The sequence below is a fragment of the Ovis canadensis genome, chromosome 4 (genome assembly GCF_042477335.2).
Source record: "Ovis canadensis isolate MfBH-ARS-UI-01 breed Bighorn chromosome 4, ARS-UI_OviCan_v2, whole genome shotgun sequence".
Taxonomy (NCBI): Eukaryota; Metazoa; Chordata; class Mammalia; order Artiodactyla; family Bovidae; genus Ovis; species Ovis canadensis.
The window spans coordinates 129,934,778-129,946,834 of NC_091248.1; positions in this window are offsets into that span (position 1 = coordinate 129,934,778).

A 12,057-nucleotide genomic window follows, 5' to 3' on the forward strand; every position below is an offset into this window, starting at 1 on the left:
GCCCAACTGTGATGTGAAAGGGGTGGAGCAGGTCCCAGGGCACGGATGTCACCTGGGGACCTCTAGGCATGAGCAGAGGCAGTCACTGTGGGGAGGACAGTAACAAGGACCAAGTGACAGATGATTTAACCATAGAAAAGCGTAACAGTGAAAGAAGGCAGTAGTCCCTTCTTTGTATTAAAACCTGATTGACTGTTAACTGGATTTCTCTTGAGTTTCCCTCCCGTTGCCCCTCCCCGACACAATCACCAGTCATCCTTTCAGGATTTATTGTGCGTCCTCAGAGTGCTGCCTTTGCTTCATGCCCTGGCCTTACTGACTCTTGGAAGGAACTCCCATTAGGGTGATGTCTCCACCAAACATCTCTTTTTAGAGTTTGGGAGTGGAAGGGCCTTGTTTGCTGGGTCTCTTCTATATGCCTTTGGATAGACTTTTCATAGGCATGTATTTTCTTGTGGGGAGAACATGTGTGGTTGATTTCATCCCTTTTTCTAATTTGGCCAGTGTCGAGGACAGGGCAAGGTTCTCATCACGCTTCTAGTAACATTAGCAATGAAGAGATAGGAAAAGCATGAAATATTTATTCAAAAGGAAAATGTGCATAAATAAGGACTCTCAGGGGGCACGAGTGGTAAAGAACCTGCCTGCCAAGGTAGGAAACCTAGGAGACAGTTGGTTCGATCCCTGGGTTGGGAAGACTCCCGTGGAGGAGGGCATGGCGACCCACTCCAGTGTTCTTGCCTGGAAAAACCCCATGGACAGAGGAGCCTGGCGGGCTACAGTCCATGGGGTCCCACAGAGTTACACAACTGAAGCGACTTAGCACACATGCACGTGCATAAATAAAAACTTCAGTAAATAACAGTCGCTTATGGGAAATGTGTACAACATTCTTGTTGCTACTTAAAAATAGAATGATGCAGGATGATTTGGTGGGAGTAATTGTTTGGGGGGAAAAATCAATTTAACATTACTTTGCTTTCAATTTCTGCTGCCAAGAAAGCTCATGCTGCATCTTCTGATTCAAACGTTAAGTGTCTCCAGAAACCTTTGGATCCCACATTACACAGCCCCATCTGGTTTACCCTCTCCAGATTAGCATTTCCTCTTAATTCACTGATGAATTTCCTGACATTCAATTGATTTCCCCCAACTTATCTAAGATCACAACTGGCATCTTTTAGATTTGGATTCAACTTAGAAAATAATTTTTAGCTATAAAAAAGCCTTTTTAGTAGTAAGGAGCGTGCAAATGAGTAAGATGTAAATCATGGTGATGCACACGTACATAGCCATGGACAAGGACGTTCACTGCAGCATTTGCTTATAATACCAACAACCGGAAACAGATGTCTACGAGTCAAAGGTTTAGTTGGAGCAGTAGTATCTATCAGCCCATCAGGTCCTGATATGAAAGGCTGTTAGTAATATATTAAGTGGAAAAGGCAAGTTGAAAGATCAGTATGCAGATAATTTTGTGTATAGGAAAAAAGCTGAACTCTCTACATGTGGGGACACAGAAAGTGTATGGCAAGTCCCCCTCGGTGAGGATGCTACTAACTCTGGCGTGGGGATAGGGCAAAGGGGAGGAACAGAGGGGACAGCCTTTTTTTTTTTTCCTGTAGGCTTGTGTTGTGTTTGAATCGCCTACAATAATAATGGGTGGACCATGGCTGACTCATGCTGATGGCTTGGCAGAAACCAACCCAATTCTGTAAAGCAGTTATCCTTCAATTAAAAAGTAAATAAATTATATAAAAAAAGAATGGGTGATTTTATGTTATCTTGAATTAAAAATTTCAAACCAAAGCAAAAATTCTTGAGTTACCAAGTATGTATAACAATTTTTAAAAAAATACAGAGGGTCATCAGGAATTTTGAAGATTTTCTTCTTGTCCCTACTTTGAATAACTTCATATCTATACTTAAGGCAAAATAAAAAGGAAAAATATTTAAAATATATATGAGAGGATGTTATCAAAGTTGAAGGTAACCAGTGTACAATGGTGTGTCTAGAACATGTACAGATTACAGTTTTAGGTGGAATTCAGGACAGGGGCAAATACATATTTGTGTGTGTAAAATTTTGTCTTCTTTTTGGGGAGGACATTGTCCTAATGATGATGATAGGTTGTCATTACTGCATGGCGAGTAATGTCTTAAATAATTTTTCTTTTACTAGCTAATTTAATCTTAGCAACAACCCACTCAGAAAGATTCTGTAGTTGCTCCAGTTTTACAGATGAGAAAACGAAGGGAGAGAGAATGAAGGAACTTACAAGCCCACCCAGCTTGTAAGGGGTAAAGTTGAGATTCACACCCAGGCAGGAGGGATCCAGAGTCTAAATGGCCTAATCGTTCCCTTAAAATTTCAAAGTCAAATAAACACCTGTTGGAAGCAACCTAAATATCCATCAACAGATGAGTGAGAAAGGAAGATGTGGGAGAGATATACAATGAAATATAGCTCAGCTATTAAAAAGAATGAATTAACGCCATTTGCAGCAACATGGGTGGGCCTAGAGATTACCACACTAAGTGAAATGAGCCAAACAAAGACAACAGTGTATAATACTCCTTACAAGTGGGATAAAAGAAAGGATACAAATAAGTTTATATACAAAATAGAAACAGAGCCACCACAGAGAGAAAACAAACTATGGCTCAGTCCAGTCCAGTCGCTCAGTTGTGTCCGACTCTTTGCAACCCCATGAACCGCAGCTCGCCAGGCCTCCCTGTCCATGACCAACTCCCAGAGTTTACCCAAACTCTGTCCATTGAGTCAGTGATGCCATCCAGCCATCTCATCCTCTGTCGTCCCCTTCTCCTCCTGGCTTCAATCTTTCCCAACATCAGGGTCTTTTCAAATGAGTCAGCCCTTTGCATCAGGTGGCCAAAGTATCGGAGCTTCAGCTTCAACATCAGTCCTTCCAATGAACACCCAGGACTGATTTCCTTTAGGATGGACTGGTTACCAAAGTGGAAATTGAAGGAGGGGTAAATTAGGAGTTTGGGGTTAATAGACATAAATTACTATGTATAAAATAGGTAAGTAACAAGAACCTACTGTATATCCCAGGGAACTGTGCTCAATATTTTGTAATAATCTATATTGTCACCCTGCTTATTTAACTTATATGCCGAGTACATCATGAGAAACGCTGGGATAGAAGAAGCACAAGCTGGAATCAAGATTGTGGGAGAAATATCAATAACCTCAGATATGCAGATGACACCACCCTTATGGCAGAAAGTGAAGAGGAACTAAAAAGCTTCTTGATGAGAGTGAAAAAGGAAAGTGAAAAAGTTGGCTTAAAGCTCAACATTCAGCAAAGTAAGATCATAATCCTGTATGCGAGACAGAAAAAGATACACAGATGTATAGAACAGTCTTTTGGACTCTGTGGGAGAAGGTGAGGGTGGGATGATTGGGGAGAACGGCATTGAAACATGCATACTATCATATGTGAAACGGATCACCAGTCCAGGTTTGATGCATGAGACAGGGTGCTTGGGGCTGGTGCGCTGGGATGACCCAGAGGGATGGGATGGGGAGGGAGGTGGGAGGGGGGTTCAGGATGGGGAACACGTGTACACCCGTGGTGGATTCATGTCAATGTGTGGCAAAACCACTTCAATATTGTAAAGTAATTAGCCTCCAGTTAAAATAAATAAACTTTTGAAAAAAGAAAAAAAAATGGATAACCAACAAGGACCTACTATATAGCACATGGAACTCTGCTCAATGTCATGCGGCAGTCTGGATGGGAGGGGGGTTTGAGGGGAGAATGAATACATGTATATGTATGGCTGAGTCCCTTTGCTGTTCACCTGAAACTATCACAATATTGTTTGTTAATCTGCTATACCCCAATACAAAATAACAGTTTTTTTTAATGTAAAAAAAAAAAAAAGAAACCTAAGATCATGGCATCCAGTCCCATCACTTCATGGCAAATAGATGGGGAAACAGCGGAAACAGTGTCAGACTTTATTTTGGGGGGCTCCAAAATCACTGCAGATGGTGACTGCAGCCATGAAATTAAAAGACGCTTACTCCTTGGAAGGAAAGTTATGACCAACCTAGATAGCATATTCAAAAGCAGAGACATTACTTTGTCAACAAAGGTCCATCTACTCAAGGCTATGGTTTTTGGTTTTTCCAGTGGTCATGTATGGATGTGAGAGTTGGACTGTGAAGAAAGCCAAGCATCAAAGAATTGATGCTTTTGAACTGTGGTGTTGGAGAAAACTCTTGAGAGTCCCTTGGACTGCAAGGAGATCCAACCAGTCCATTCTGAAGGAGATCAGCCCTGTGTGTTCATTGGAAGGACTGATGCTGAAGCTGAAACTCCAATACTTTGGCCACCTGATGCGAAGAGCTGACTCATTTGAAAAGACCCTGATGCTGGGAAAAATTGAGGGCAAGAAGAGAGGGGGACAACAGGGGATGAGAAGGTTGGATGGCATCACCGACTCAATGGACGTGAGTTTGGGTAAACTCTGGGAATTAGTGATGGACAGGGAGGCCTGGCATGCTGCAGTTCATGGGGTTGCAAAGAGTCGGACACGACTGAGGGACTGAACTGAACTGAACTGATACTGGAAAAGAATCTGAAAAAAAAAGTTACGTATGTATCTATAACTGAATCATTTTGCTGTCCACCTGAAACTAACACAACCTTGTAAATCAAATATACTTCAGTTTAAAAAAACACCTTCGTCTAGAGGGTGGAGAGGGCACAGTGCTCCGGCGGATCGGGCCCAGCACCATCTTTCTCTAGGAGGGCCTGGACGCTCCAGGCTGCCCTCTGCAAGGCCTCCGCATATCTGCAGCCGAGTTTTTCGGTGGAGGCTTATTTCCTGGTGTTTTTTCGTTACTGCCCAGAAGGAGGCGTGGAGGTTAGTGTGCCTTGGGAAGAAGTTACGGAAGGAGCGGACACCAGAGAAGTCGAGGCACTCTGGGTCGTGTTCATTGAGGACAAGGGATAATAACAGGGAGGCTACGGCAGGGACTGTGCTGACGGAGGTGGGGACACGTGTTCCACTTCGCAATGCTTGTATTTGTCTGACTTGCTTTGCCTGTACTATTCCTCCTGTGAGATCCAGGAGGGAAAGACTGCGGCTGTTTGCATTTCCTTTGCCTAACACCATGTCTGGTTCAAAGTGGCTCCTTAGATGTTTCTAGAAGGTGGGGGTGAGGGGATCAGAGTGGACCTCCGGTGGGGTGAGCTGAGGAGGTGGTGACCGCATGGACCGAGGGTGGAGGCAGGGCTCAACACAGCAGGGCTCAGCCCCTTTTACTTGGTTGTGCTTCAGAGACCCTTAATGACTTTTGCTTATGTGGATTTTAGTGATCACAATTTTTCAAGTTCGAAATTAAGCACCCCCCCCAATTAGATCGTTATAAAGCATCTGCTTGTAATGCAGAACACCTGGTTCAATCCCGGGGTCGGAAAGATCCCCTGGAGAAGGAAATGGCAACCCACTCCAGTACTCTTGCCTGGGGAATCCCATGGACAGAAGAGCCTGGCGAGGTACAGTCCACGGGTCGCCAAGGGTTGCACATGACTGAGTGACTTCACTTTCACTTTCTTTCTAACTGATTTCAAATGAACAACAATAAATCCATTACAGAGTTAACTTAAATTTAAAAAAAAAAAAAAAAGGCCCTCTCTTCCTTCCTCTGTTCCGGATCTTAGTTGTCCTACATGGGATCTAGTTCCCTGACCCGAGACTGAACTCGTACCCCCCGCACTGGGTCTTGGCCACTGGACCACCAGGGAAGTCCCTAGTAAGTTAATTTTTATGAAAAGTAATGGCTGTGTTTTCCCAAACAAAGCAAAATTTAGTGACAAGTGACCTTATTTTGTATTTTCATAAATCTCTTCAGTGCCTGGTTTATTAGGAAACAGTAGAATCCTTGTCCACTTCTCGTTTGACCTGCTGCGGTACCTCCTGCCACGCTACCTCTGGGAGGCTCTGCTGCACACCTGGGAGGGAGTGAGGATGGGAAAGGCGAACACAGTCTTACAGCGAGAGAGACGTACTGGCCTGGGATGCCCTACAGAGCTCTCTGGACCACCCCTTCCCCCAGGGACCCAAGCCAAACACGCTGGATTCAGGAGATACTTCCGAGGCAAGACTGACAGAAGTGAAAGTGAAGTCGCTCAGTCGTGCCCGACTCTTCGCGGTCCCACGGACTGTAGCCCACCAGGCTCCTCTGTCCATGGGATTCTCCAGGCGAGGGTGCTGGAGCGGGCTGCCATTCCCTTCTCCTAATTTTATTATCATTGTTGCTCATAGTCACTGCACGCTGTTACTCCTCATAGCGACTCTCTCGAGTAGGAACAGTTAGTGTCCCCGGTTCATACAGGAGAAACTGTGATGGCTTGGTCATGTTAACCTGATGTTAACATCTCTGACTCTTTGCAACCCCATGAACTGTAGCACACCAGGCTTCCCTGTCCTCCACCATCTCCCAGAGCTTGTTCAAACTCATGTCCATTGAGTCAGTGATGCCATCCAACCAATTGGCCATCCTGTACCAATTCTATATTTACATATATACATCCATGTATCCTTGTTTTCACAGTGGAACTGGACATTTTCATTTTTAAGAAAGTGACCAAAGCAGCTAATAGTGAATTTTACAGTTCTTGGATGGTGAGGCTAAGCCTGATTCCAAACAGTGAGCTGCAGACAAGCAAGCACCCTCTATAATCCTTTTTTTTTTTTTTTTGAAATCTGACTGTGATGTAAATGTACTCTTGAGCCATTTCATTTTTAAAAGCCCATTTGGGAATCTTAAAAATTAATTAAATCTTTCATCTTCAAAGTTTAATCCTTCCACTTCTGGCATATTATCTACAGCCCTGAGAAAAATTGCCATTCATCTGGGTAATTTGCACCTAAAATAAAGGTGCAGGAAAGTTGAAATTAGAAGCAGCTAGAAAAGTAGTTTCCTTGGTGCCGCTGGTTTGGGTCTTGGACCAAAATGCACAGAACCTTCTTCTGTTTTCCCGGCATGCTTTTTCAGGCAACGGGCTCATGGCTCGCTTATTTTCGCCATGTAACCGTCCAGGTTCTTCCGTTTCCGAGTCTCCTTTCCTGCCTGCCACCTACCGGCTCTGCCTGCGCACCTCTCTTCCCATGACGTCGGTCACTCTAGGCACCAACCTGGCCTCCGCTGCCCTGAGTCCTGTGCAGCGGGGCGGCCCTTTGCTCAGAGGATGGCCCGTGTGCCGTTCCTGCCCTGCAGCCCACCAGGCACGGAGCTTGTGTCAGGGGCCGCCCGAGCATTTCCACGCACCATCTTGGCTCGAGCACCCCCACCTCCTTGAGGCTGAGGTCACCCACTTTACAGAGGAGAAGGTGAATTTGGGAGTGCTAAGGACCCACAGCCAGCACAGCTGGAAAGCATAGAGGCATTACTGGAAACCCAGATCTGATGACTCTTAAGCTTTGTTGTAAATCTTGAACTCTCTTTTACCTGTGTTTTTTAAAATACTGTTTCCTCTGCCTGCTTTTCTTAAGCTTCAAGTATCTTCTCCAGGAAAACTTTCCTAACTCTCAGGCTCAGGGGTCTCTCTGCTTGGGGCACCTCATGCTCACCCTCGTGCTCTGTATGACACCTGGGTTCTCCCCAGTAGATGGTGGGGTAAAGCTTTACCTTGGGGTAGAGCTTTGCTTTTCACCTCTCAGTCAGCACCATCTATCCCTTCAGGTCAGTTCAGTCGCTCATTCGTGTCCGACTCTTTGCGACCCCATAAATGGTAGCCCGCCAGGCCTCCCTGTCCATCACCAACTCCTGGAGTTCACCCAAACTCATGTCCATCGAGTCGGTGATGCCATCCAGCCATCTCATCCTCTGTCGTCCCCTCCTCTTCCTGTCCCCAGTCCTTCCCAGCATCAGGGCCTTTTCCAATGAGTCAACCCTTCACATGAGGTGGCCAAAATATTGGAGTTTCAGCTTCAGCATCATTCCTTCCAAAGAAATCCCAGGGTTGATCTCCTTCAGAATGGACTCGTTGGATCTCCTTGCAGTCCAAGGGACTCTCAAGAGTCTTCTCCAACACCGCACTTCAAACGCATCAATTCTTCGGTGCTCAGCCTTCTTCACAGTCCAACTCTCACATCCATACATGACCACTGGAAAAACCATAGCCTTGAGTAGATGGACCTTTGTTGGCAAAGTAATGTCTCTGCTTTTGAATATGCTGTCTAGGTTGGTCATAACTTTCCTTCCAAGGAGTAAGCGTCTTTTAATCTCATGGCTGCAATCACCATCTGCAGTGATTTTGGAGCCCCCCAAAATAAAGTCTGACACTGTTTCCACTGTTTCCCCATCTATTTGCCATCAAGTGATGGGACCAGATGTCATGATCTGTTTTCTGAATGTTGAGCTTTAGGCCAACTTTTTCACTCTCCTCTTTCACTTTCATCAAGAGGCTTTTTAGTTCCTCTTCACTTTCTGCCATAAGGGTGGTGTCATCTGCATATCTGAGGTTATTGATATTTCCCCCGGCAATCTTGATTCCAGCTTGCGTTTCTTCCAGTCCAGAGTTTCTCATGAGGTACTCTGCATATAAGTTAAATAAGCAGGGTGACAATATACAGCCTTGACATACTCCTTTTCCTATTTGGAACCAGTCTGTTTTTCCATGTCCAGTTCTAACTGTTGCTTCCTGACCTGCATACAGATTTCTCAAGAGGCAGGTTAGGTGGTCTGGTATTCCCATTTCTTGAAGAATTTTCCACAGTTTATTGTGATCCACACAGTCAAAGGCTTTGGCATAGTCAATAAAGCAGAAATAGATGTTTTTCTGGAACTCTCTTGCTTTTTCGATGATCCAGCAGATGCTGGAAATTTGATCTCTGGTTCCTCCGCCTTTTCTTAAACCAGCTTGAATATCTTAGACCCTGGCAAATAGTAGGTGTTCCCTATGAATAACTGATAGCTTCTTTATTTTTGCTAAATTAAATAATAAATGAATGGAGTTCATCTGTAAGTATCTGTTGTTCAGAACCTGGACTAAAAGTGGAGATTATGTGTTGTTGAAACAGCGCACTTTCAAAGTACATGGTTTTTGTTTGTTGTTGTTCAGTCGTGAGGTTGAGTCCACCTCTGCAACCCCAAGGACTGCAGCATGCCAGGCTTCCCTGTCCTTCACCATCTCCTGGAGTTTGCTCAAATTCATGTCCATCGAGTCGGTGATGCCATCCAACCATCTCATCCTCTGTCGCCCCCTTTTCCTCCTGCCCTCTATCTTTCCCAGCATCAGGGTACATTGTGGGTTAACAGAATTAGTGGGTTGATCGTCATGTTTCCAAGTTTCACTACATGTTTCCTTTGGGAAAACACAGTCCAAATTTAAGGAATGGTCTTAGACATGAGTTTTAGACCATCACTCTGATAACTTGTGGACCACCCTTGAAGCTGCCTACTTGTTTAGAATTTACTTCAAGGATGACTGGCTGTCGGCCTGCACAGGTTTTGTTATTCATTCACTCATCCTTTTCATTCATCATACACACTCACTCTAAGGGCTTACTATCTACCAGTTGCTATTCTAAGCACCAGGGTGGACAACAGAGTCCTTGAAACCAGAGGTTCAGTCGACCGGAGATGAGGAGGTATGACAGGACCTGAAGCTTGGAGGAATGGATGCTTAATTCTGCTGGAAGAGGCCAAAGGAAGCTCCCCAGAGGAAAAGGCTCTTGCTCTGTCTTGGTGAGGACCTGCCTTCTCAAGCTGCAGTAGTAGCCCCCCTGAGTGTCATTCCACCCGGAATGTGGATGCTTAAGGATGGATAGTCAAGTGGTCCTAAGGGCAGGTACACACCTGCCTGCAATGTCTTCACTTGAGAAGGAAGACAGGGCTTCCCTGGTGGCTCAGTGGTGAAGAAACCACCTGCCAGTCAGGAGACACAGGTTTGATCCCTGGTCCAGGAAGGTCCCACATGCCTCTGAGCCCGTGTGCCACAGCTATTGAGTCTGTGCTCTAGAGCCCAGGAACCACAACTGCTGAGCTCACATGCCTACAGCCTGAGCTCCACAACCAGAGGAGCCACTTGCACTGAGCGCGTAGCCCAAGCACTGAAACTGGAGAGGAGCCCCCGCTCACCGCAACTAGAGGAAGTCTGCACAGCCACGAAGGCCCAGCCCAGCCAAAAATTAACAAAATTAAAAATGCAAGAGAAAAGGTGAAGTCCGCTTGGAGTCTGTGTTGTGAGCATCTCATGTCTCGGTTGTGTATGATTGTGATGGTGCTGGCCTCTGTTCTGCCCTACAGTTAGAACATGAAGGAAGGAAGGAAGCGTTTCCAGCCGTCAGCGTTCCCTTGAGGGCCCCTCGGCTCAGCTGGGAGAAAACAGTTCGATGGATAAACTCACGTTGCATTTGGCAGACCCTGATTCCTACTCTGAAACCTCGTCTAAAGGGGAAGTTTTCACTGGGTCCCAGAATGCTGATCCCTGGGGGTAGAGATGCGCATCTCTGCACCATCAGCGCCTGCATGGCACAAGGGAGTGCTCAGCAAGTTGGTTATGTGTTGGCTTTGATGACCCTTGCATGCCACTCGCAGGAACACGCACCGACTTGGGGGGATTTCATCTGGGGAGGTGTTCACTGTGAGGAAGGACACTACGAGGGCTGTCAGGTTAAGAAATGTATTGGATAATCTACTGGGCCCTGAGTGATTGTGAGAATGGGTATATGGAAAGGTGATAATCCCCAACTGTCTTGCAAGTTTGGGCTGAAGCACACAACATGGGCCCTGGAAATCTTGCTTTGCATCTTTCATGGGTAGAATTGTCTATTGCTGCAGACCAGACTCTCCCAGAACTCACAGTGGTGAGAACTAGCGACAAAGATCCCCTCCTTGACTGACTTCAGTCAGGCGTCTCTGAGACTTTTTGGCCAGATCTCAGGTGTGACCTATGAGAACAGCAAAACCTTGGCACAGTTTGGCACAAAACCAGCTCCTCACACTGACCGTGGAACAAACACAAGCCTGGTTTATGACGACTATGCCCTTGGCCTGAGCCCCAGCCCTCCCGAGTTTCTGCCTGGGAAAGCTCAGGTTGCCGAAAGAATTTTCTGTGTGAGATTTGCCTTCACCCAACACCTAGTACCTTGCTTAACATTTCTCAGAAAACAGCCCCTTTCCCACTTTTCATATGTTTCTACTTCTTTGACTCTGCCTAAGCCCTCAATAATTCCTCCTCTCTCCTTCTTCCCTGAAAACCCTGTCTCTCTGCGCAGAGTGGAGCTGAGTTGTTTGTCTTGCTCCCCTGCTGCAGCAGTCTGCATGGAACCTCACTTGTTGCCTTTAATGAATGTCCAGCTATGTTTCTCTTTGATACTACAATAAACACTTATTAACTCAGGCCAGGAGTTTCAGGCGTTTCAGTGGGTGAGGAGTTCAGCAGAGTCCAGCTGGGTGGTTCTGGTTCGAGACTTCAGGATATATAGGTTGGGGCTGCGCTCATCTGAAGGTTTGACTGGGGCTGGAGGGTCTTCCCCGGCAGCTCCCCCGCCTAGCTGAGAGGTTGGTGCTGGCTGTTGGAGGGAAGTGTCAGGTTCCACCTCTTGCCACAGGGCTGCTTGAGCATCCTTGAGACGTGACAGCTGGCCTTCCCACTCTCAATGCAGAGAGGAGAGAGATCTGCATGTCTTTTATGATCTAGCCTTGAAGTCAGACACGGTCACTTCTGCAGTGTTTTATTAATTTCACAGGCCAGCCCTATTCACTCTGAGAGGAGACTCCAAGACTGTGGACCCTGGGTGGCAGGAATCACTCAGGACAACTTTGGAGTTTGGCTGCCGTGACTCTGCAGATAATCCATGTCATGACCTTGGGCAGAACGACAAGGGGAAGGGCAAGGTTTGAATCTATGATGTTCCTTCCAGCCCTGACTGTGTCTTCTACTAAACAAGAGAGTAACTCAGTGAAGGAAAGAGTTAATGTGCTTACAGAAGCATTTTTCACAGAGAGTAACTCATCTGCCAGGGCCTGGCCCAGTTCCTAGAATCGGGTGGCTTGTTTTGTGGGGG